A 22,833-nucleotide genomic window follows, 5' to 3' on the forward strand; every position below is an offset into this window, starting at 1 on the left:
CCCATTGTCTACCTAATGCATCAGCTAATCGGCTGACTACTGATGTACACAAAATATGTTTTAATTACTGTGGGGCCCGCGTCGTTATCTCAGAGTTGAGAACTACTGAATAAAAAGATGCTGGCCAGGGCCGGCTCTACCATTAGGCAGATGCCTAGGGCGTTGGGATGTGAGGACTGTTACCGAGTCTTCCTATCACAAAACTAGTGGTGTCCATGAGGAAGACATCTTGTTGTACTTAATGCAGGTGGCAGCTGTGGAACTTCTAAGACTCCACCTTTACACTTTCACTTGATAGGCTGGAAAGTGGGTATTGGGGGCATTAAGATGAAGTGCTGCCTAAGGTGCTAAAAAGCCTAACACCAACCTTAGTGGGGCCAACATTGGCACCTTTTGACATCTGTGGTGCAGCATTTTCTTTTTTCTGTCATAATGAGCTTTTCACCGCTCCTTCTCTGGTGTCTGACTGAACCTGCTCCATGCACACTGGATAATATATATCTTTGATTGGTCAAGGGTGGCTATTTAAAAATTCTGCTTCCTGATTGGTGGAGGCAGAAAAGATCTCCAGCTTCTTTGGAGAAGGCCCCAGCAACCACTCTAGCGTTGACATACAAGCAAGTGGTCCTGTTCTTCTCCTATGGAGTATAAAGGGCATGTAAAACACAGAGGACCACTGAGTTAAAGGTAAGAGGAAGACACTGCTGTTTTGGAACTACCCAAACATTTATGACATAGCTTTTGATGTTTCTCAGGACATCTGAAAAAACATGTATCACCCTTGGGTCTTTGCCTTGAACCAGGAACAGACAAAGGGGCTTCCGTTAGTCTTAATGTGAAACATGTTGTTGGAAAAGAGCAAAAGCAATACATTAACAGGGGGGGCTGGGGGGTCACGGGCAGCGGGCACTGGAGGGGGCGCTGTCAGGTCCGGGGACAGCCAGCGGAGGTCCGGTGACAGGCAGCTTGACTCCGTCCGTCTCTACTCTTTCCTACTAGCGCTGCGGTGGGAAGCGCTGGTGATGACTTTGAAAAGACTTGCCGGATGCTGATTGGCTGAATTCAGCCAATCAGCATCCGGCAAGTCTTTTCAAAGCCATCACCAGCGCTTCCCGCCGCCGCGCTAGTAGGAGAGACGGACGGAGTCAAGCGGCCGCTACAGCGGCTACACCAGTCCCCGGAACCCCGCTGCCTGTCCCCGGACCCCCGCTGGCTGCACACAGGAGTTATGTAAGTTGTCAGCGGGGAGGGGGGGGTCTCTGGCCCAGGGCCAAGGCGGTCATTTGGTCCCCCCCCGTTCAGGGGAGGGGAAGGGGGGGACCAAATGACTGCCTTGGCCCGGGCGCCGGAAACCCTAGTTTCGGCCCTGACATTAGCTGGAGAATTGTTGAATAATTTAGAGTTAAAGCACTCTGTATGTGGCCCCAGGACACTGTGGCCCTAGACTTGTCCCTCATTATACATACATGTTCTACCAGCTCATACTATTTAGGGGGTTGAATCAATGACTTCCTCATCTTAGTTGCATCAAGTTGAGTTCTTATCTATATATTCCGATTTAAGTCCTTTGTAGCTGAATATAAAACCTTAAGGCCAAAACTGGAGAGTACTGAAACGGCTGTGCCAGCATCTGGATCATATATTATCATCACCAATGAAGAAGTTATTACTTATCTCTTGGCTAATGCCTGGTGCTCACCTGGGAAGGTGGAGCAGGGGTCCCAGTGCAAATCCCTTCCCCGAGGGGTTCTTGGCCTTTAAACTTTACACAAGGGTTCTTGGCCTTTTCAGTACACATTGCGCATGGACCCCTACCATTCACACGCTCCTTCCATGCCATGGGTCAGTGTTTCTTACATCCCAGGTGGCCAGAATTGGGATATCTGCCAGAGACAGAATTATAGCTCAACAGTTCATTGTGTAGATGTGTTATATTTATTAATGATTAAGAAGAGCGCACACACAATGAAGACAAACAGCTATTGTAAGCGAGGCCACAAACATATACTCATTCATTAACTTCCACAGAGGACAGTACACAGCCATCGCCCTATAGGAGGCTGCAATGATTAACAAGGTGTTCTTAGCCCCCCCATAGGGTATAGTCTAACCAGGTACTTGTGAGGTGGTTACTGAAGGGGGCGCTGCTAGGTGATTCTTGAAGGGCAAGAGTGCTGTCAGGGGTAGACATTTGGAAATTTGTGAATGCTTCCTTTGCTGGTTCTAATGGAACCTCATAACAGTTCGGTGCCCCACAAATGTAGGTCTGCAACTCCCCTGGAGACTAGGGGCACAATTATTAATTTTCAGGATAAGTTGGGTATGCAATGCCATCACATCTTTAGGCCCCGCCCACACCACAGGGAAAAACTTGTCATTTGCTTGTCCGCAGACTGGGGGCGGGGCTTTATGGCGCAAATACTGTCATTAAGCCCTGCTTCCTGCATAAGGCGCCAAGATTATAATGATTTTCTCTCACTCCTGCCCGCGTCACTAGGAAGCGAGATGGCCTCATACACTTCCGGGGGCTGCAAAATCGGAAAGCTTCCTGCAACTTCTGTCAGAGTAGGCAAGCATGAATTACTGATCCCAGGGATTTATTATTATTTGCATGCCGGAATAGGGTACACTAGGGATCCTGGTAACCTTTGAAGAATGTGGCCTGTAAGCTACAGTACAATGGATAACCCAATTGAAGATGGCGTTAGCTAGCAGTGACAAGGTAAATTTGTTCAGAAAATGGGCCGCTTCATTTAGACAATTGCATGGAGGCAGAAGAAAGAAAGGTTTGGGGCAATCAGGATTTTTTTAAAGGGGCAATCATTTATACGTCATGGTATTGTCTAGTAATTGATTGCCCCTTTAAAAAAAAAAAAGTTGTAAAAACTCTACCAATAGCCACCCTTCTGAAATCGTATTGGTCGAATCAACAATCCTTCCTAATTAACCAAAACCCCACCACCCAACAATATGAGATTTTAGACAGAAAATGGGAAGACCATAACATTGATATATATATATATATATATATATATATATATATATATATATATATATATATATATATATATAGCAGCAGTGGGCTCCGGCACTCACTAAAAGTAGAAACTGTCCCTGTTGCCTTCCGCAAATAAAGGAAACATATAGCTCCCACACAGCAGCACAGTCCGGCGGCACTCAGGATAAAATAACTCACGACAGCAGCCTGTATATCGTCAACGTTTCAATAAGCTTTACTTATTTTCGTCAGGACAAAGTAATGCAAAAAACACTCACCCTTTTATGTGCACACCATCACCATCTGAATCACGCAGGGACCCGGCGCACAGCACGCCTCCTGAGTTGTCCCTTCATGATGACATCACCACGTGTATCAATCACCGTGTATTAATCTACTGCCAGAACTGTTTAAACTAGCCCCCAAATCCAGCTATGACCCTCCCTCTGCAAATGCTTCTATTAAATCATTTGTACAGGTTGTAGAATCTTCCATCAACCCATTGGAAGAACTAGCATTGGCTCGCCACTCTAATCTTAATAAAGTTGAATATGATGCACTAAAAACGTTGAGCAATAGACGTGATATTGTGATTCGTGCCGCCGATAAGGGCGGCGCGATTGTTATTCAAAATGTATCTGATTATAGATGTGAGATTGAGCGACAATTGTCGGACACCGTGACATATCAAGCTTTGTCTGGTGACCCTACTGATGCTTTCAAACGGGAGCTTGATAATTAATTGGTTGCTGCAGTATCCTCAGGTGTTATTTCTCCTAGCACCAAAAGGTTACTAACTTGTGAATTTCCGAGGAGGCCGTTGCTATATACACTCCCGAAAATTCATAAGAGCCTGTTGAAACCCCCTGGCAGACCCATCATCTCTGCCAGGGGGTCTATATTTCAACCTGTATCAGCTTTTTTGGATGTATATTTGCAAACGGCTGTACAGCATTCCCAATATTATCTACAGGATACCACAGCACTACTACTTGCACTTAAGGAGGTGGGTGATATTCCCCAGGGGTGTCTGCTGTGTAGTATAGATGTCACCTCACTGTACACCAGCATTCCTCACCCTGAGGGTATAGCCGCCACACGCCACCTTATTTCTAACAGCCCCTGGTATTGTGGTCCTGATGTGAATTTCTTCAGTGATTTACTAGAGATGGTGCTTAAGAAAAATTATTTTTATTTTAATGGCAAATTTTTCCTGCAATTGACCGGCTGTGCGATGGGGTCCTCAGTGGCCCCATCGTATGCTAATGCTTACATGATGATGGTGGAAAACGATATATTTTTTTCTGATCAAGAGGTTACCAGTAATGTTCTATATTAAGCCAGATATATAGACGATATGATACTATTGTGGAATGGCTCAACAGCGTCCCTCAATGCTGTCATTGATCGTCAAAATAAGAGCAACAGCCCCATCAAATTGACTTGCACATCATCGGTTAGCCAAATTGACTTTCTAGATGTACGTATTAGTGTCAATAATGGTGTACTAAAAACATCTCTATTTGTCAAACCTACTGATAGAAATATGTTATTGTCACCTAATAGTTTCCACCCATCTTCAGTTGTTAAAGGTCTTCCTTATTCGCAGATGCTGCGTGTTCGCAGAATCTGTAGCGACACCGAAGACCTGCATATACAATTGGACCAAATGGTCCACAAATTCTTGGAACGCGGGTACAATTATGAGCAGCTTATACTTACCAAGAAAAAGGTTTTAGCTATCCCTAGGTCCAAAGCCCTCAAAAGAAAAACGAAAAAAACAGCCAATAATAGAATCTTTTGGCCTAATAGATTTAATACTGCTAGCAGCAAAGCCAATTCAGCTGTCAAAACTTATTGGCCCATTGTGACCTCAGATAGCAACTTGCCCGGTCTTTGCAACAAGAAATTGGTCACCAGTTATTCCAGGGGGCGCAATTTGCGCGACCTCTTAGTTCACAGTGATATCACCAATTTTGAGAAGTCTGTCCCTGCCTGCTTCCTTAGTGCTCCTAAGCTTGGATGTGTGAAGTGTACCGGGTGCGTCACATGTAGCTACATGTGGACCGTTGACACCATCAAGCATCCGTTTAAAAACAAAACTTTCCCCATTAAATTCAGAGTTACCTGTTCTACACAATTTGTTGTATATGTTTTAGTGTGCCCTTGTGGCAAGTATTATGTGGGAAAGACCGATTGTAAATTTAAAACGCGCATGGCGCAACATCGCATGGCAATTAGGACTGCTGTCCTGAAGGGTTCAAGTGAACAACCTGTTGCCCGTCATTATGCCATGATGGGCCATTCTCCCACTGCCCTAAAACATAGAATAATTGATCATGTGCCCCCTCTGGCTAGAGGAGGCAATAGGTCTAAAATCTTGTTACAGCGTGAAGCTGAATGGATTTTCAGATTGGATTCACTCAGCCCGCATGGTCTCAATGAGACCTTAGGCTTAAATTGTTTTTTATAAAGTTTGTTGCTTTTTACAATATTATTACAATAATATTATCACAATGTTGCTTATGTATATGTACATTTGTTTTACTTGTAGCTTTGACAATGTTGTTTTTAACGGTGATTGATACACGTGGTGATGTCATCATGAAGGGACAACTCAGGAGGCGTGCTGTGCGCCGGGTCCCTGCGTGATTCAGATGGTGATGGTGTGCACATAAAAGGGTGAGTGTTTTTTGCATTACTTTGTCCTGACGAAAATAAGTAAAGCTTATTGAAACGTTGACGATATACAGGCTGCTGTCGTGAGTTTCTTTATCCTGAGTGCCGCCGGACTGTGCTGCTATATATATATATATATATATACATACATACATATACTATGGAGTTAGGGGCGGGGGCGGGGGGGGGGGGCAGCAAAAAGTAGTATTAGAAAAAAAATAGTTTTAACACAAACAACACGCCCCCAAGGCACTGAAATATTAATCTAGCAGAATAATGAGATCATTACATTAACTGTACCAAGCAGCTCTTAGTACTGTACATTAGGTTGTCAACCATAAATCAATTAAATGAAAAAAATGGAGATTAACATCAATGCATTCAGTGTCTTTAACCAAGAATACAAATCAGATAATGCCGCAGTTCACAGGGAAATTATTATATCATTACCTATGAAATAGTGAGAAATAAAATGTACACGAACTGTGCAAAAGTTTAAGCAGGTGGAATACTGCAAAAGTAAGAATGCCTCAAAACAGGAAGTGTTACTGGTTTATTTTTATCAATTGACTAGGGATGGCCATCGCTGCCATTGCCATCAATGACAATAGTGCAACTGGCCATCGATAGTTTTAAAGTAAGCAATGGATGACTATTGATGTTTTCTCCTATCAATGGTCATCCAATTTTTTTAATGTTTGGCATGCGGGCCAAATAAAACGGGGTGGGGCTTCATGGGTGTCAGGGGCGGAGCTGTGCTCCTTGTCCTGGCACCTAGTCTTTAATGACATTCGCTGTAAGAAATTTGTAACCAATCAGACACCTCTCTGATGGTATTGTACCTGCCTGTCAGTGGCGTTTTTATAATGGGTGCAGTGTGTGCAATACACATAGGCCCCCTCTGCAGTCCCGCAGTGGCGGCAGGAGCGCTGTGGAATTCACCGGAAAATGGTGAGGCATTTTTTTAGGCGAGTCTGAGCACTCTGGTGCTGATTCCACAATGCTGCAATGCTGCCAGCAGCAATAACAAAAAGTCAATGGAAAAATGGCTGCCAAGCCATTTGTGCTCTAGTGCTCAGACCCTACTACACCCGGCACAGAGGAAGGGGCTCGGCCAGAGGAGGCTGCACATGGGCACACATAATATGCAAATTGTATGCAAATCAGATCATACGATTTGCATACAATTTGCATATGATTTACATACGATTTGCATACAATTTGCATACGATCCGATCCCCTCTGTATTCAGATGAATGGATCTTTTACAGATCCTACCTGCAGCAGGTAGGATCGGATTTGAATCCAATTCAAATCCAACCAAACGATTTTCACCAAATCGGCATCCAATCTGCATCCAATCAGTCTGAATTGGATCCAGATTGATGGGATTGTGCCAAAATCGTTTTGGTGTGTACCCAGCATTAAACTGATTTATTGGATCCCGCGGCACTTGCTGGGATCACATACGATACATTGTATGTAAAATTAGTGCATACAGTGTATTATTTTATTTATTTATTTACAGTTTCTTATATAGCGCAGCATATTCCTTTGCGCTTTACAATTGGAAACAAACAAACTGGTTAGATACAAACCGACATAGATGTAGGAGGGCCCTGCTCGCAAGCTTACAATCTATAGGGATAATAGGAGGGATACATAAGGATAGGATTCCATAGCATGGCGGTCCCATCAGATTACAAGACAGTCCTGATGGGATGCAATTAGATATAAATGCTACTGGAGGTTGTGTGGGGTTCCTGAGTATGATTGGCTTGCCTGAAGAGGTGAGTTTTCAGGGGACGCTTGAAAGTTTGGAGGCTAGAGGAGAGTCCGAAGATGCATGGAAGGGCATTCCATAGGGTGGGTGCTGCCGGACAAAAATCCTGCAAGTGTAAGTGGGAGCGAGCAATGAGTGTGAGACGCAGATCTTGTGCAGAGTGGAGAGGTCGGGTGGAGAGATATAAGTCGGTGTAGTCAGAGTGATGGCTTTGTATGTAAGCAGAAGTATTTTATATTGAATGAGGTAATACACAGGCAACCAATGGAGGGACTGTCAGAGCGGATCAGCAGACAATGAACGTCTAGCCAGGAAGCCAGGAAGAATGAATGTCCCTAATTCAGATCTGATCGCAGTACAAATTTGTTCTCAAAATGGGTAAACCATGTGCACTGCAGGTGGGGCAGATGTAACATGTGCAGAGAGAGTTTGATTTGTGTGAGTTATTTTGTTTCTGTGCAGGGTAAATACCGGCAGCATTATTTTTACACTGCCATTTAGATTTCAGCTTCAACACAACCCACCCAAATTGAACTCTCTTTGCAAATGTTACATCTGCCCCACTTGCAGTGAGGGGAGAAACCCCCATCAATGGCAAAAGTATTTGTCATCGGCCACAAACCATCGATGATTTTGAATCACTGATGGTCGATGGTCATCCCTACTGTATAGGAATTGGACCTACATACAGTATACTGTATGTGTTCTTTAAAAAAGCTGTGCTCTAAATGTATTATCAAATAGAAATCATCTATTGTATCTGGCCAGGAGACGTCACCCCCGGCCGACAGTGACTTCCACCCTGTAATTCCGTATTAATGCCCGCTATGCCTGGCACTGTTCCTTCCTCGTCTCTGTATACTGTATTGTTTCTGCTTCTGTTACAGCTGATATTTTGCAGAATGCGATTGCAGTATCTGCAGAACATGGACCAGCCTTGAACCCTATCAGTCACATGAGTCCCAGGGGGAGGGAGGGCTGAATGCCAAGGTCCCCTCCAGCCCAAACTTAGAAGCTCACGTAGGCAGTCCCCGCTGCCATGTTACATTGTAAGGTACCCCGTCCGTCACGTATACCAAGTTCCCTCTGTCACATAATATCCATACAGAGGTGGTGGGGGCACCTACTTGTATACAGAGTCATTATCACCAGGCCACTGTGCACACTAGATAAGGCCAGTCTCTAAGCATGCCAGACTCTCAGGGGTTAAACGCACAGAGCATACAGTATAATAGAGGTACTGACAGGCTTATTGGGAACTTGGTGTAAATCCCAGTGAGAACTCCTTATGTTCTCACAAAAGGCATTGTGTCTCCGTGGGCCCCAGTGTTATGTTGTAAGCTTATCAGGACAGGAAAACCAGTGTGTGCCCTGTATCTAAACTCAGTGCTGTATAATAACTGTGAGCACTGGCACTGTATAAAGAGCTGTGGCACCATAGCTGCCTACCCTCCTGCATTCTGCAGGAGACTCCATGAAATAGCAGCAATCTCCCTCTCTCCCTCATAAGTCTACCAATCTCCCTCATGTCACCTAGCCCACATTACACTGTTACATTTTTTGGAGAAAAAGGAATGAGAGACAGATACAGTTACATTGAATCATCAGCACAATTCCCCAGCACTTTACCAAGTATAGTATCTCTTACTAACTCCTCTGGGGCTCATCTACATTTGGATATAAGTCATTTTAAAAGATTCCTCTCAGATGTAGCAGTACACACCCACGCTTCTAGGTGCCACGTTCACAATCTCTTTTCACAGTCGCTCCATATATGGAACTAGACACACCCTTTGGGTGGAGCATGACACGCCCCCTCAGTGGGGGACTGTGTAAAATTCTACTACCAACTATAACCTCCTTGAAACTAGTTTTTAAAAGTAGGCAAGTATGAGTGGCACTGAATAAAGAGAACTATTAATGTATAATGAGTGCACTGTATAATAAGCACAAGCACTGTATAATAAGCACCGGCACTATACAATGAGCACTGGCACTGCATAATGAGCACTGGCACTGCATAATGAGCACTGGCGCTGTATAATGAGCACTGGCGCTGTATAATGAGTGCACTGTATAATGAGCACTAGCACTGTATAATAAGCGTTAGCACTGTATAATGAGCACTAGCATTGAATAAGAACTATCACTGTATAATGAGTGCACTGTATAATGAGCCCTAGCACTGTATAATAAGCACTGGCACTATATAATGAGCACTGGCACTATATAATGAGCATCGACACTGCATAATGAGCACTGGCACTGAATAAAGAGAACTACTAATGTATGAGTGCATTGTATAATGAGCACTAGCACTGTATAATAAGCACTGCCAGTATAAAATGAGCACTGGCACTGCATAAAGAGCATTAGTAATGTATAACGAACACTAGCACTGTATAATGAGCACTAGCACTGTATAATGAGCACTAGCATTTAATAAAGAGAACCATCACTGTATGAATCTTAGCACTGTATAATGAGAACTAAAGCTAGGTACACATATATACAATCGTCGGGCCGTTCTTCCAATCTGGGGGCAAACGGCCGTTCGATTGTATAGGTGTGTACGCTGTCCCAATTGCTGCTGTGCGATCGATAAACGGCCAAAAACGCTCTTGGCCGTCCAGGGTCGGTCGGTCGAAGGTTCTTTGCTGCTTAATATTTCATCCGACAGGACGGCTCCATATCGGAACAAAAGTGAAGTGTGTACGCATGTTCGATCGATATGCTTGACAGTTTGACAAAGCACGGTGGTATGCTGCATTATGAGAGACCCTGTAACCCTTTGCCTGCTGTTTTAACTAATGTGTGTTTAATGCCTCACTGCCCAACACTTTAGAGGCATCACTTTAAGACATTAATCAATGTTGAAGTTTTAATAGAGTGTGCTGGAAGCTCTTTGCAGGGCACCATAACACACTATTAAAACTTCAACATTGATTAATGTCTTAAAGTGATGCCTCTAAAGTGTTGGGCAGTGAGGCATTAAACACACATTAGTTAAAACAGCAGGCAAAGGGTTACAGGGTCTCTCATATACTTCTTCTTGCGATTGTTTGGACGGGAGTAAATCGGACGTCGCAAGTAAAATTGTACATATGTGTACGCGCAGAACGGTCGTATGTTTTGGACGGTCGAACGTGTATTCGGTCGAACGAACGGTCGCAAGAAAAATGAAATTGTACATATGTGTACCCAGCTTAACACTGAATAAAGAGTACTAGCACTGTATAATAAGCACTTGCACTGAATAAAGAGCAGTAGTACTGTATAATAAACACAAGCATTGACTAAAGTGCACTAGAACTGTATAATGAGAACTAACACTGAATAAAGAGTACTAGCACTGTATAATATGCACTTGCACTGAATAAAGAGCAGTAGTACTGTATAATAAACACAAGCATTGAATAAAGAGCACTAGAACTGTATAATGAGCACTAGCACTGAATAAAGAGCACTAGCACTGAATAATGAACAATAGCACTGAATAAAGAGCACTAGCATTGAACAAAGAGCACTAGCATTGTACATTGAGCACTAGCACTGTATAAAGATCACTGGAAGTGCATAATGAGCACTGGCACTGTTTAAAGAGCACTGGCACTGTATAAAGATCACTATCACTGCATAATGAGCACTGGCACTGCATAATTATCACTGGCACTGTATAAAGAGCAATGACACTGTATAAAGAGCACTAGCAATGTATAATGAGCACTATCACTGAATAAAGATTACTTGCACTGAATAAAGAACAGTAGCACTGTATAATGACCAGTAGCACTATATAACTAGCACTGAATAAAGAGCACCAGCATGGAATAAAGAGTACTAGCACTTTATAATGAGTACTAATAGTGAATAATGAGCACTAGTACTAAATATTGAGCAATAATGCTGCATAATAAGCACATGCTGCATAATGAATACTAGCACTGTATAATGAGCACTAGTCCTATAAAATGACCACTGGCACTGTATAATAAGCACTAGCACTTTATAATGAGTACAAATAGTGAATAATGTGCACTAGTTCTGAATATTGAGCAATAATGCTGCATAGTAAGCACTAACATTGTGTAATAAGCACTAGCACTGTATAATAAACACTGCCATAGTATAATAACCACAAGCACTGTATAATGAGCACTGACACTGTATAAAGAGCACTCGCACTGTATTATGAGCACTAGCACTGGATAATGAGCACTAGCACTGGATAATGAGCACTAGCACTGTATAATGAGCACTAGAACTGAATAAAGAGAACTAACAGTAAATAAGGAGCATTAGCACTGAATAAAGAGCACTAGCACTGATTAAAGAGAAATAACAGTGAATAAAGAGCACGGCCACCGAATAAAGGGAACAGTATTGTTGAATAAAGAGCACTAGCACTGTATAATGACCAATAGCACTATACAATTAGCACTGAATAATGAGCACCAGCATGGAATACATAGCACTAGCATTGTATAATGAGCACTAGCACTGTATAATGAACACTATCACTGGATTAAGAGCACTAACACTAAATAAAGAGCATTAGCTCTGAATAAAGAGCATTAGCATTGAATAAAGTGCATTAGCACTGTATAATGAGCACGAGCATTGTATAATGAACACTAGCATTGTATGATGAGCACTAGCATTGTATGATGAGCACTAGCACTGTAAAATGAGCACTAGCATTGTATCATAAGCACTAGCACTGTATAATGAGCACTGGCACTGTATAATAAGCACTTGCACTGCATAATGAAAACTAGCATTGTATAATGAGCACTAGCACTGTAAAATGATCACAAGCACTGTATATTGAGCACTAGCACTATAAAATAAGCACTTGCACTGCGTAATGAGCACTAGCATTGTATAATAATAAGCACTAGCACTAAATAATAACCACTAGCACTATACACTATATAAGCACCAGCACTATATAATAAGCACTAGCACTGCATAATAAGCACAGGCACTGTATAATGAGCACTAACACTGTATAATGAGCACTAGCACTGTATAATAATAAGCACTAGCACTAAGTACTAACCACTAGCACTATACATTATATAAGCACTAGCACTATATAATAAGCACTAGCACTGCATAATAAGCACTAGCACTATACACTATATAATAAGCACTAGCACTAAATAATAACCACTAGCACTATACATTATATAAGCACTAGCATTGCGTAATAAGCACAGGCACTGTATAATGAGCACTAGCACTGTATAATGAGCACTAGCACTGTATAATAAGCACTAGCACTATACACTATATAATAAGCACTAGCACTATATAATAAGCACTAGCACTGCATAATAAGCACAGGCACTGTATAATAAGCACAGGCACTGTATAATGAGAACTAGCACTGTATAATGAGCACTAGCACTATATAATAATAAGCACTAGCACTGTATAATGAGCACTAGCACTATACACTATATAATAAGCACTAGCACTATATAATAAGCACTAGCACTGCATAATAAGCACAGGCACTGTATAATGAGCACTAACACTGTATAATGAGCACTAGCACTGTATAATAAGTGCTAGCACTTTATGAGCACTAGTACTATATAATGAGCATGAACACTATATATTGAGCACTAATAGTGAATATTGAGCACTAGTGCTGTATAATAAGCACTAGCAGTGTATAATGAGCTCTAGCACTGTATAATTAGGTGCCCACACATTAGAAAGATCTGTTATCTTAAGATCTAGCTTAAGCTCTCCCTTGAACTCCCCATCGTTCCTGGACAAAAGATTTCATGCAAAGAGTACATATTGTTGACACATATTTATCTTAAGATTCCAGAAAAATTTGTATCCCATCGGTGGTAGGACGGGAACATTTTCTGAGCTGAGCTGCGCTGCCGGGCACTGTCTTCCCTGGAAGATGTTTGTTCATGCCACTGATATTTAAGTGTGCGCCATCATCCTTCCCTCACACACATATCACTCACCCTGTTGACCACTCACTGCCTCTGTGCTGCTGCTCCCCCACCAATTGCCTGGAAGCCCAAACACTGGAGTGCAAAAACTCACCCAAATTCCCCAATACCTGAGCACTCAAGCAACCTGAGCATCAGAACAGCCAAGCGAGTCCGAACGCACCCAAGTGCCCGAATATCCGAGCAACTGAACGCGGCCAAACTCACCCTAACACCTGAGCTCATTAACGTGTCCGAACTCCAAAATACGGAACGTACACAAGCGCTCCAATATTCGAGCATCCCAATGAGTCTGAACTCCCCCAAACTCCAGAGTGTGCAAACATGGCCGAATGCGTCCAAGGGCCCGAACTCCAAAATACCGATAGCGCCCAAACACCCAGATGTGCCCTAATGCAACTGACTGCCCAAACTCGTCTGAACACCAGAGCATGTGTACGCACCCTTACTCCAAAATACTAAATGCACCCAGGCACCCAAATATCTGAGCGTCCCAATGCGCCTGAACTTGCCCTAACATCCATTACTGTTGACCTAGAATCAATCTATCACAAGTCTGGACACACCCAAACACCCAAGCGACTGAGCGCCCCAACTCTCACATACCCAAATGCAGGAAGACTTGAATACCCAAGGTGCACAGATCTTTAGCTGCATCTTCGGATTGTCCCAGCAGTGGGTAAGATCAAAGATGGGTAAGATCAAAGAGCCGTGGGTATGAGCATCGGATCGCTATTGCAAACAAGTTGCCGTAAATGCTAGCATTATATAATAGCGCTAGCACTGTATATTAAGCACTAGCACTTGACAATGTATAGGTCGGCAGTTACTGTTGACCATAGTGGTCATCTGCCCCACCTGCAGTGCACATGGTTTTGCCCATTTCGAGACCACAATTGTACTGCGATCGGATCTGAATTAGGGCCAAAGAATTCCAACATTACACCTATTTATTAGAGGCCTATCTTCAGCTAAAATTGTGAATTGGCTCCTCCTCTTTCCTTCACTTCAACACGTCATCCTATTTAGAATGCCACTGCAGATTATCTCAACTGTTTGTATTGAACTATGATCTACTTAATTGGGTGATAAATTATTTTAACAGTTCCATAAGCATAAGATATCTGCTGTGCCTTATGCAGGGTTACCGTGTGGGTTACAGTGTTAAATTATTTTAAAGTGTTAAGCATAAAGATACCCAATGGCGAGTTGCATGACTTCTAGACAGTTGGTATATTAGATTATTTATGTCGGGGGATGTATTGGACTAAAGCTCAGTAATAATCATTACAAACACATCTGGCCTCATTATTTAAAGAGCATTATTGCATACCTCCCAACATGACCCATTCCAGGAGGGACAAACTACTCTACTCCTGGACTTTTCTGTTAACCCCTTGAGTGGTGGGTTATGCTGGGGCAGGACAAACCTACCAGGGCAGGTTTGTCCTGCCCCAGCAAATCCCACCACAGTTGTAAGCTGGGCCCCCCTCCCTCACCTCTGCTCCGGCTTTAGTACGCCAGAGCTTCCCTGCCGCCGCTGTCCCCGCTGCCTTAGCCGCCAGCCTGTCACATTCAGCAGTGACGTCGGCGGCAGGCTGGGGCATGTTCACGGCGGCTCGGGAGGACTCGGGTTCCAGAGTGCTCCCGAGTCCCCCAGAGACGCCCTGAACATCCCCAAGCCTGCCGCCTACGTCATTGCTACTAAAAGTATGGCGGCTGGGGGAGCGGGGTTAGAAGAGCTCCGGCGTGCAATCGCGAGGCCAACTCTCCATTACCACTTTAAGCCCTGTATATACCCGAAAGCCCTGTCTGAATTACCATTGCTTTGTTTATCTAATCTCACAACCTCTCAGTCTAACAGTCTGCCTTAAAATTACAATTAAGCACCTTTACAGTAATCTATAAATGTTATTCATTGAAAACCAAATCACTGCCATTGAGCATACACATATACCAACATGTCCACCTGCCTTTCTGCAAATCTGCTCTGCCTCTCTCATATGGTTGTGGATTACAGCTTGTTCTTAAGATCTACAGTACCAACAACGGTTCATGTGTCTCAGGCCACCTGTGGATCTATAGTAGGAATGAATGCAGCATGTTTGACAATGTGACAGTTAGTAATGACTACAGCTGTGCACCAGAAAAAAAAAAAAAAACAGGAATTACCCTGGTCCAGGTTTTTTTTCTGTCTGAAAGGGTCAACCTGGGTCTAAATTGCCAGGGCTTCGACCCTGGAATCTATCAGGGTTTTTCCCGGATCTTAATTCCAAAAAACCCGAGTCGCCGGCTGTCTAAAAGGATGCACCCCGGGATTTGGGGATTAATACACAGAGAGAGGCACTGGTTGGCTCTCCTGGCGGGGTGCTGGCTGATTGGATGTGAGGGTGGGCCTCCCTGATTGGCTAGGAGGGCGTGGCACTGGTGCTGGCTCATTGAGAAGATGCCCCTCTAATCCCAATCAGTATTTGAGGATTCTTACTAGGGAAGTGATTTTATTGCAGCCCTCTGAAGGCAGTATAAGTGTATGATTGTGTAATAGGGGGCTTTAAACAGTGACTTTCCACAGAGCAATTTATACTGAAATTACGGGAAATAGGAGAAATGACTGATCTCCATGGAGGGGCGGGGCTAAAATGACACGATTGTGCCATTTTAGCTCTGCCCCCTCCTCTGAGACTCGCGGGTTGTGGCATTTACATTCCGCGATTCGGGGGGCTCAGGGGGGTCCCCCAGATTCCAGGAGGGTTGCCCACCCTTCCGGGGGGCCGGGAGGTGGACCCGATTTTCGGGAGACTCCTGGGAATTCCGGGAGGGTCGGCAACCCTGATGTAGTCTTGATTTCATAAATGCTGCCAAAACCACAAATTAGGGAGCAGCAGTATAGCAACCCCCAAACTGCACATCTAGTGAAAAAAATCATGTTGACCCTGTTGACCCATTGCGTGTCTACCTTTTGTTGTTGACATATTGATTGTCCATCTAGACACTGTAGATCTGCCGTATACCCTCCCATAGAGCCTTCTCTATAGGCATGATTCAGCAAGGGTCACTACGCAGTGGTCGCTGACTGGGCGAACGCCTGCTTATATTTGTGAGCCAAGGAGAAATCATTCGATCTTCACTGACCATCGAATGATTTTTCTTGCCAGGAGGGCATGTGTTGTCATAACATATCCCCCCACATCAATCAGAATCAGGCCACAAATGTGCTTTGCAAACCAACCTGAATCACCCCATGTTCCCTACAACAGCATCTTACTCCATGTTTCTGCTTTCCTGATGTTTACTTTAGTGTCGTAAACCCGGATGCCGCCATATATATGTATCATGTACTTGTACTGTCTCAAACTGGTTGGGATGCATTAACATCTGCCGCCCCTTACAGCCCTCTAACATATGCGATTAGTATCGCAAAGGGCAGCTCTTGCTATAGGGGGGTGAGCAGGTCACCAGCAGCTCTCCCCCTCATCCTCCATGCACCTGGAAGGAGAAGTTACTGTAGGTGCTAAGGAGGAGGAGGTCACTGGTCCGGGCGGCACAGCAAAAGGCTGCCCGGACACATGTAAGGGGGAAGTTGGGGGAGGCGGGGGATGTGATATGAAGCGCATAGTCTTCTATGGGGTATCGCCGGTGGTACCCCACGCAGAGGAAACCAAGCATCCAAGTTTTCCTGCATACCAAAATGCTTTAGTGCATCCCGCCCACTCTAAGTTGTTTTCTTTTATTGCTAATTTTTTTTTCTATTTTAGGCACTGTGAAACCCTTGTGTCATCACATACCTAAAGGATAATAATAATAAAAATAATAATAATAATAACATGGGGGGTTATTTTGGTTCACTCTCTGACAAATTCCTTCTTAGATGGACAAAACCATGTGCACTGCAGGTGGGGCAGATGTTACTTGTGCAGAGAGAATTAGATTTGGGTGGGGTTTTACTTCAAAGTGAGATCTATATTGCAGTGTAAAAATAAAGCAGCCAGTATTTACCCTGCACAGAAACAAAATAACTCACCCAAATCTAATTCTCTCTGCACATGTTACATCTGCCCCCCTGCAGTGCACATGGTTTTGTGCATCTAAGAAGGATTTTGTCAGAAAGAGTGAACTAGAATAAGGCCCATGGTTCTCTTGGGGCCTACAGCCACAAAATTAGGTCTTGCATTGCATCATGCAGATCCTACATATTATTATTTATAATATAGTAAACTTGTGAATTATGATTTACCCAGCCCGGGTCAGATGGAGGGGCCAGAGGCCGCTACCCAGTGGCGTAAGTTTGTCCAAGTTGCTCGGAGACAAGGTAAATTTGGTCGTCCCCCCACCACACATACACACAGCACCTTATATAACTGTATGTATGTATGTATGTATGTATGTATGTATGTATGTATGCAGGGCTGCCACTAAGAATTTTGTGGCCCGGAACTGCTTTCCAGTCTGGACCCTTCATCTCCCCCCCCATCCCTTCACTTACTGCCTGACACCTGCTGCAGGTCCGGAAGCACAGGCTTCTAAATGCAGGATGCCAGCGGCCAATTGAAAAGCAGCACCGGCTGATCAGAGCTTGTGTACCGGCAGCCACTCTGATTGGCTCAAAAGCCAGTGCAGCATTTTAATTGGCCGCCAGCGTCCTGCATTGTAGAAGCAGGCAGCACAGCAGGGCAGTCAGGGGGTTGCAGTGGGCAAAATGAGCTGCCCGGGCCCTTGCAGTGGCCGGGGCCCAGGATAGCTGTACCCACAGCAACCCTCTGTTGGCAGCCCTGTATGTATGTCAGAGTTGCCTACCCTCCCGGAATGGGCTGGAAGGCTCCCGAAAAGAGTTCCTAGGAGAGGAGACTTTAAAAGTAGGCAGCCCTGATGTCTGTTATGTATATTACATTGGGGGAGATTCTCTAAGCTAAAAATGCGGTAAAAACCCTGTTACAAGTGAGTACTTGTACCTGCAATCACTAACTGTTTGCTCCTATTCCACGGACACTGAGCTGCAGTATTACTGTTGAAGCTGGAGAATGCTAATGCGTATCCTCCATTAAGGATAATTAAGGGAGGCTTCAATGCTTATCCAAGATGGCTGCCATCTGCAGTTCTGTGCATGGCCGATGACATTCAAGAACGGAGGAGACAGACTCAACAAACATTCTAGCAGTGTAAATATGGCTTCTGTAAGCTCACAGGCTTAACTGCGGTACCCAGGCCACAAAATGATGACAGAAATCAGGGGAAAGCACTGCAGATTATTAGCTCAGAATTAATTAGTGATGATGTACACAAACGAACTTCAGAATGTTATTAAGATGAACAGTTTCCTGATAGATTAACCAGAAGAACAGGCCAAGGTCTCAGAGCAGAGTGTGAATTAGAACGTGTGCTGAGTGTGTGAGAGAGAAAACAGAATGTGCTAACTGTGTACACCCACAGAGCAAAACAAAAGCATTTCACCTCAGGTGCATACCGTGCATACTGTCACTGTGGACATCACTGATCGCTATGGCAAATGTGACCTTCACACACAGTAACTGCAGGATGCGTCTGGAAAGTACCTCCCGGAATGGTCCTCGGAAAGGTGGGCCAGTCCCCCCAGAAAGCCGCCAGTGTCCCGTGTCATGTTCCTTCCCTCCTCCCGTGGGAAGGGGGGGGGGGTGACCACGATGATGTGATTGCAGTGGCCACGCCATCAAAACAATATTATCTGTATAAGCCCCACCCCTTTTCATGTCCCTTCCCTAATGGACAATGGCAGCCCGGGGTTTACGCCATAGAATTTTTTTAACCATTGCAACAATTGATTTTGACAGAAAAATAAGATTTATTTGATGTGCACATGTGCAAAACCACTAAGCCACTGCACACCTCTGAATGGCCCTTATTCTGATTGGTGCGGTAATATCCGCGTGCGTTCAGGCCGCAGATGTTTTGTGTCTGCACATGTGCAGAGGCGTCTCTGCGCATGTGCGAGCGGGACGCACGGCCACATTCCGCATGAAATGTGTACACTACGAACAGGGGGTGGAGAGGGGCGTGAAGGGCTGTTTGGGCTCATTACCATATGTTTACACCCCGCGTTTCATGGGCGTTCCCATGAAAACGCTGGGCGTACGTATGGTAATGCGGTCGTGACGCACGTGTAGGGGGCGGACATATGACATTGCCGGATGTCAGCTGCCCGCCCAGATCCCTGCTTTTGCACGGAGAAATGCCCGTGTGGTCTGAGGTTGCGGGAGCTGCCTGGCCACTCGGTCCTGCATTCGATGGTCTGCAACCATCGAATGATGGGGGAGGTTCCCTGAGATGGAGGAGGGGTATTCATGAGAAATACACGTGCGGTCCGTTCGGACAGCTTCTTACCGCGTACGGACGGAGTTGGCAATCCGTATGGAAGGCGGGGTTTAGGACGCACGGTGCTGGCCGCATATTCGGATCCGGCCGCACCGATCAGAATAAGGGCCATTGAGACAGAACCCAATACAACGATCGCAACACCATTGACTATTTCCTATTTGATGGCAGCAAACATAAGAATGCCGCCATCGAATGGTAAAACCACAACCATCGGTTCAAAACCATTGATAGTTGGGGAACCTCTTGATGCGATGTCCAGTAGACCAACAGGGTCCAGAACCTGGAAGTAAAATAAACCCCATAAGCGATCACAAAACTTGTAATACCCTACAGGGGCGGTACTGTGCTGGAGTCCTTACTCTGGATGTGATCTATGGTTACAGACAAGTGCAATAAGTGGCGATAAAAATTATCATTATTGGGACTGATTCACTCTGCTTGCTTGTTATTATTACACTGGGGGGTATTCAATCTGTGCCAATACTTCCCAAAATAGGAAGTATTAGCACTCATCGATTCAGTGCTACTGTGAATGACATTCACGGTAGCACTGAATTGGCCATTTTCCGACAATCTGTGTCCGTTTCTGACAATTTGCAGAGTTTCCAACACCCGACAGTCGGTACTAGAGATGAGCGGGTCCGGATCCCCGAGACCTGTCAGATCCGAATATCGGGGATCCGGGTCAGATCCGAGCCGGCTCGGGAGTTCCCGCCCGAATTCCGGACCAATAACGAGGCCAGCGTGACATATATTCATTGTCCAGTGTGACGACATATATCCAGTGTCCAGTGTGACGACATATATCCAGTGTCCAGTGTGACGACATATATCCAGTGTCCAGTGTGACAACATATATCCTGTGTCCAGTGTGACGATATATATCCTGTGTCCAGTGTGACGACATATATCCTGTGTCCAGTGTGACGACATATATCCAGTGTCCAGTGTGACGACATATATCCAGTGTCCAGTGTGACGACATATATCCTGTGTCCAGTGTGACGACATATATCCTGTGTCCAGTGTGACATCTAACCATTGTGTGACGGCATATATCCAGTGTCCAGCGTGATATATATCCATTGTTCAGTGTACAGGAGCTGTGTCCAGGGGCGGTGTCCAGAGGCTGTGTCCAGTGTGACGGCTGTGTCCATTGTCCAGGGGCTGTGTCCAGTGTGACGGCTGTGTCCAGTGTACAGGAGCTGTGTCCAGAGGCTGTGTCCATTGTCCAGGGGCTGTGTCCAGGGTGACAGGCTGTGTCCAGTGTCCAGGGGCAGTGTCCAGGGGCTGTGTCCAAGGGGCTGTGTCCAGTGTGACAGGCTGTGTCCAGTGTAAAGTAATACAAATAAATAAAAGTAATAAAATAAAAACACATTTTTGGAGGATGATGGAGGAGGAAATGGTGGGAGATCAGCAACCTGATAGAAGTGCTGAAGCTGCTACCACCAGTCATGACAAGGCCGATACCTCGTTGTATTTGCTGTTTGGAGCATTTCTCTTTTTTTGGGATAGTTTATTAAACTGCCACCCTGTCTGCTCCTGCAGTGCCGCTCTGCCAGGTTGGAAGTGTAAGGTCCACATGTATGTGATGCCCACTGCTGTCACTTAGCTTAGTCATCCAGCTACCTCGGTATACCCTTTTGGCCCAACTACAGTAAATGAAAACAATTTTGTAAGCTGTGAAGTGATCAAAATTTACTAGAAATGAGTGGAAACTAATGTTATTGAGGTCAATAATACTTTAGGGGCAAAAAAAGGCCCAAATTCTGTTATTTTAGCCATTTTTAGCATTTTTTTCATAAAAATCTAGATCCAAAACCAAAACCCACAAGGGTGGTTTTGCCAAAACCAATCCAGATCCAAAACACAAAGGGAGATCCAGATCCAAAACCAAAACCCGAAAAAGTGGCCGCCGCACATCTCTAGTTGGTACATTGAATACCAACTGTTGATGTGCTGTCAAAACACCCTGGATTCCGACTGTCGGGACATTTCAACAGTCGAAATCCCAGGTTGAACCTCCCCCCCAGTGTAATAATAACAAGCAAGCAAAGTGAATCAGTCCCAATAATGATAATTTTTATCACCACTTATTGCACTTGGCTGTAACCATAGATCTGGTGCTAACTGTATATACGTAAATGCTAATAGTAATTAAAGGTCTTCGACCCTCTGATTTACTGTAGTTTATATCATTATAAATGTTCTGATAGACACACATGTTACAGGGACATGGAGTAACAGCTGTTACATAGGGCTCATGTCCAGGCAACAGACAGATATTGGTTAGTGGCCTTGGCTGTGTTGTGACTATTGTGTATTTAGTCTTTGCTGTAACATTTGTGTCTGTCTACGATTATGTACGGAAACAGCAGTTGTGTGCATTATTACTGTATGGTCACCTTTGAGTCTGCCTCTAGGTTCACAGTGCGGCTGATGTGGAGTTCATATAAGGGCAAAATACAATCAAAATCACTTATTCTGTAATGTGGATACGCCAGTGCTGGATTTAACCCTGTGGCCCCTAGGTAGCCAAAATCTTGGGGTCCCCTTCATAAACTTTCAACTAATATGTTCCGAAATCTCACGCCCTCTGACACATCAGCAGTGTAGCTAGGTGCCAAGGCGCCTGGAGCAAGGGTATGTTTCGTGCCCCCCCCCCCACACACACACACACACACTAAAAGTCCTAAATTGTTGAAAGGGTTTATTATGTTTTCATTATCCAGAAGTACAATACTTAAAGATAGTGAGGTGCAGCAGTATAAATGGGTATGTGTGTGTATGTATATATACAGTATATATATATATATATATATATATATATATATATATATATATAATGCCATGCTGAACTTGGCAACACGTGTTTGTTTAAAATGTGCGTATGTATGTATGTGTGTGTGTATATATATATATATATATATATATATATATGTATGTATGTATGTCATATGTGTGTGTGTTTGTATGTATGTGTGTATATATATATATATATATATATATATATATATATATATATATATATATATAAGGACAGG

This window comes from Crinia signifera, chromosome 3 (assembly GCF_055691185.1).
Source record: "Crinia signifera chromosome 3, ASM5569118v1, whole genome shotgun sequence".
Lineage (NCBI taxonomy): Eukaryota > Metazoa > Chordata > Amphibia > Anura > Myobatrachidae > Crinia > Crinia signifera.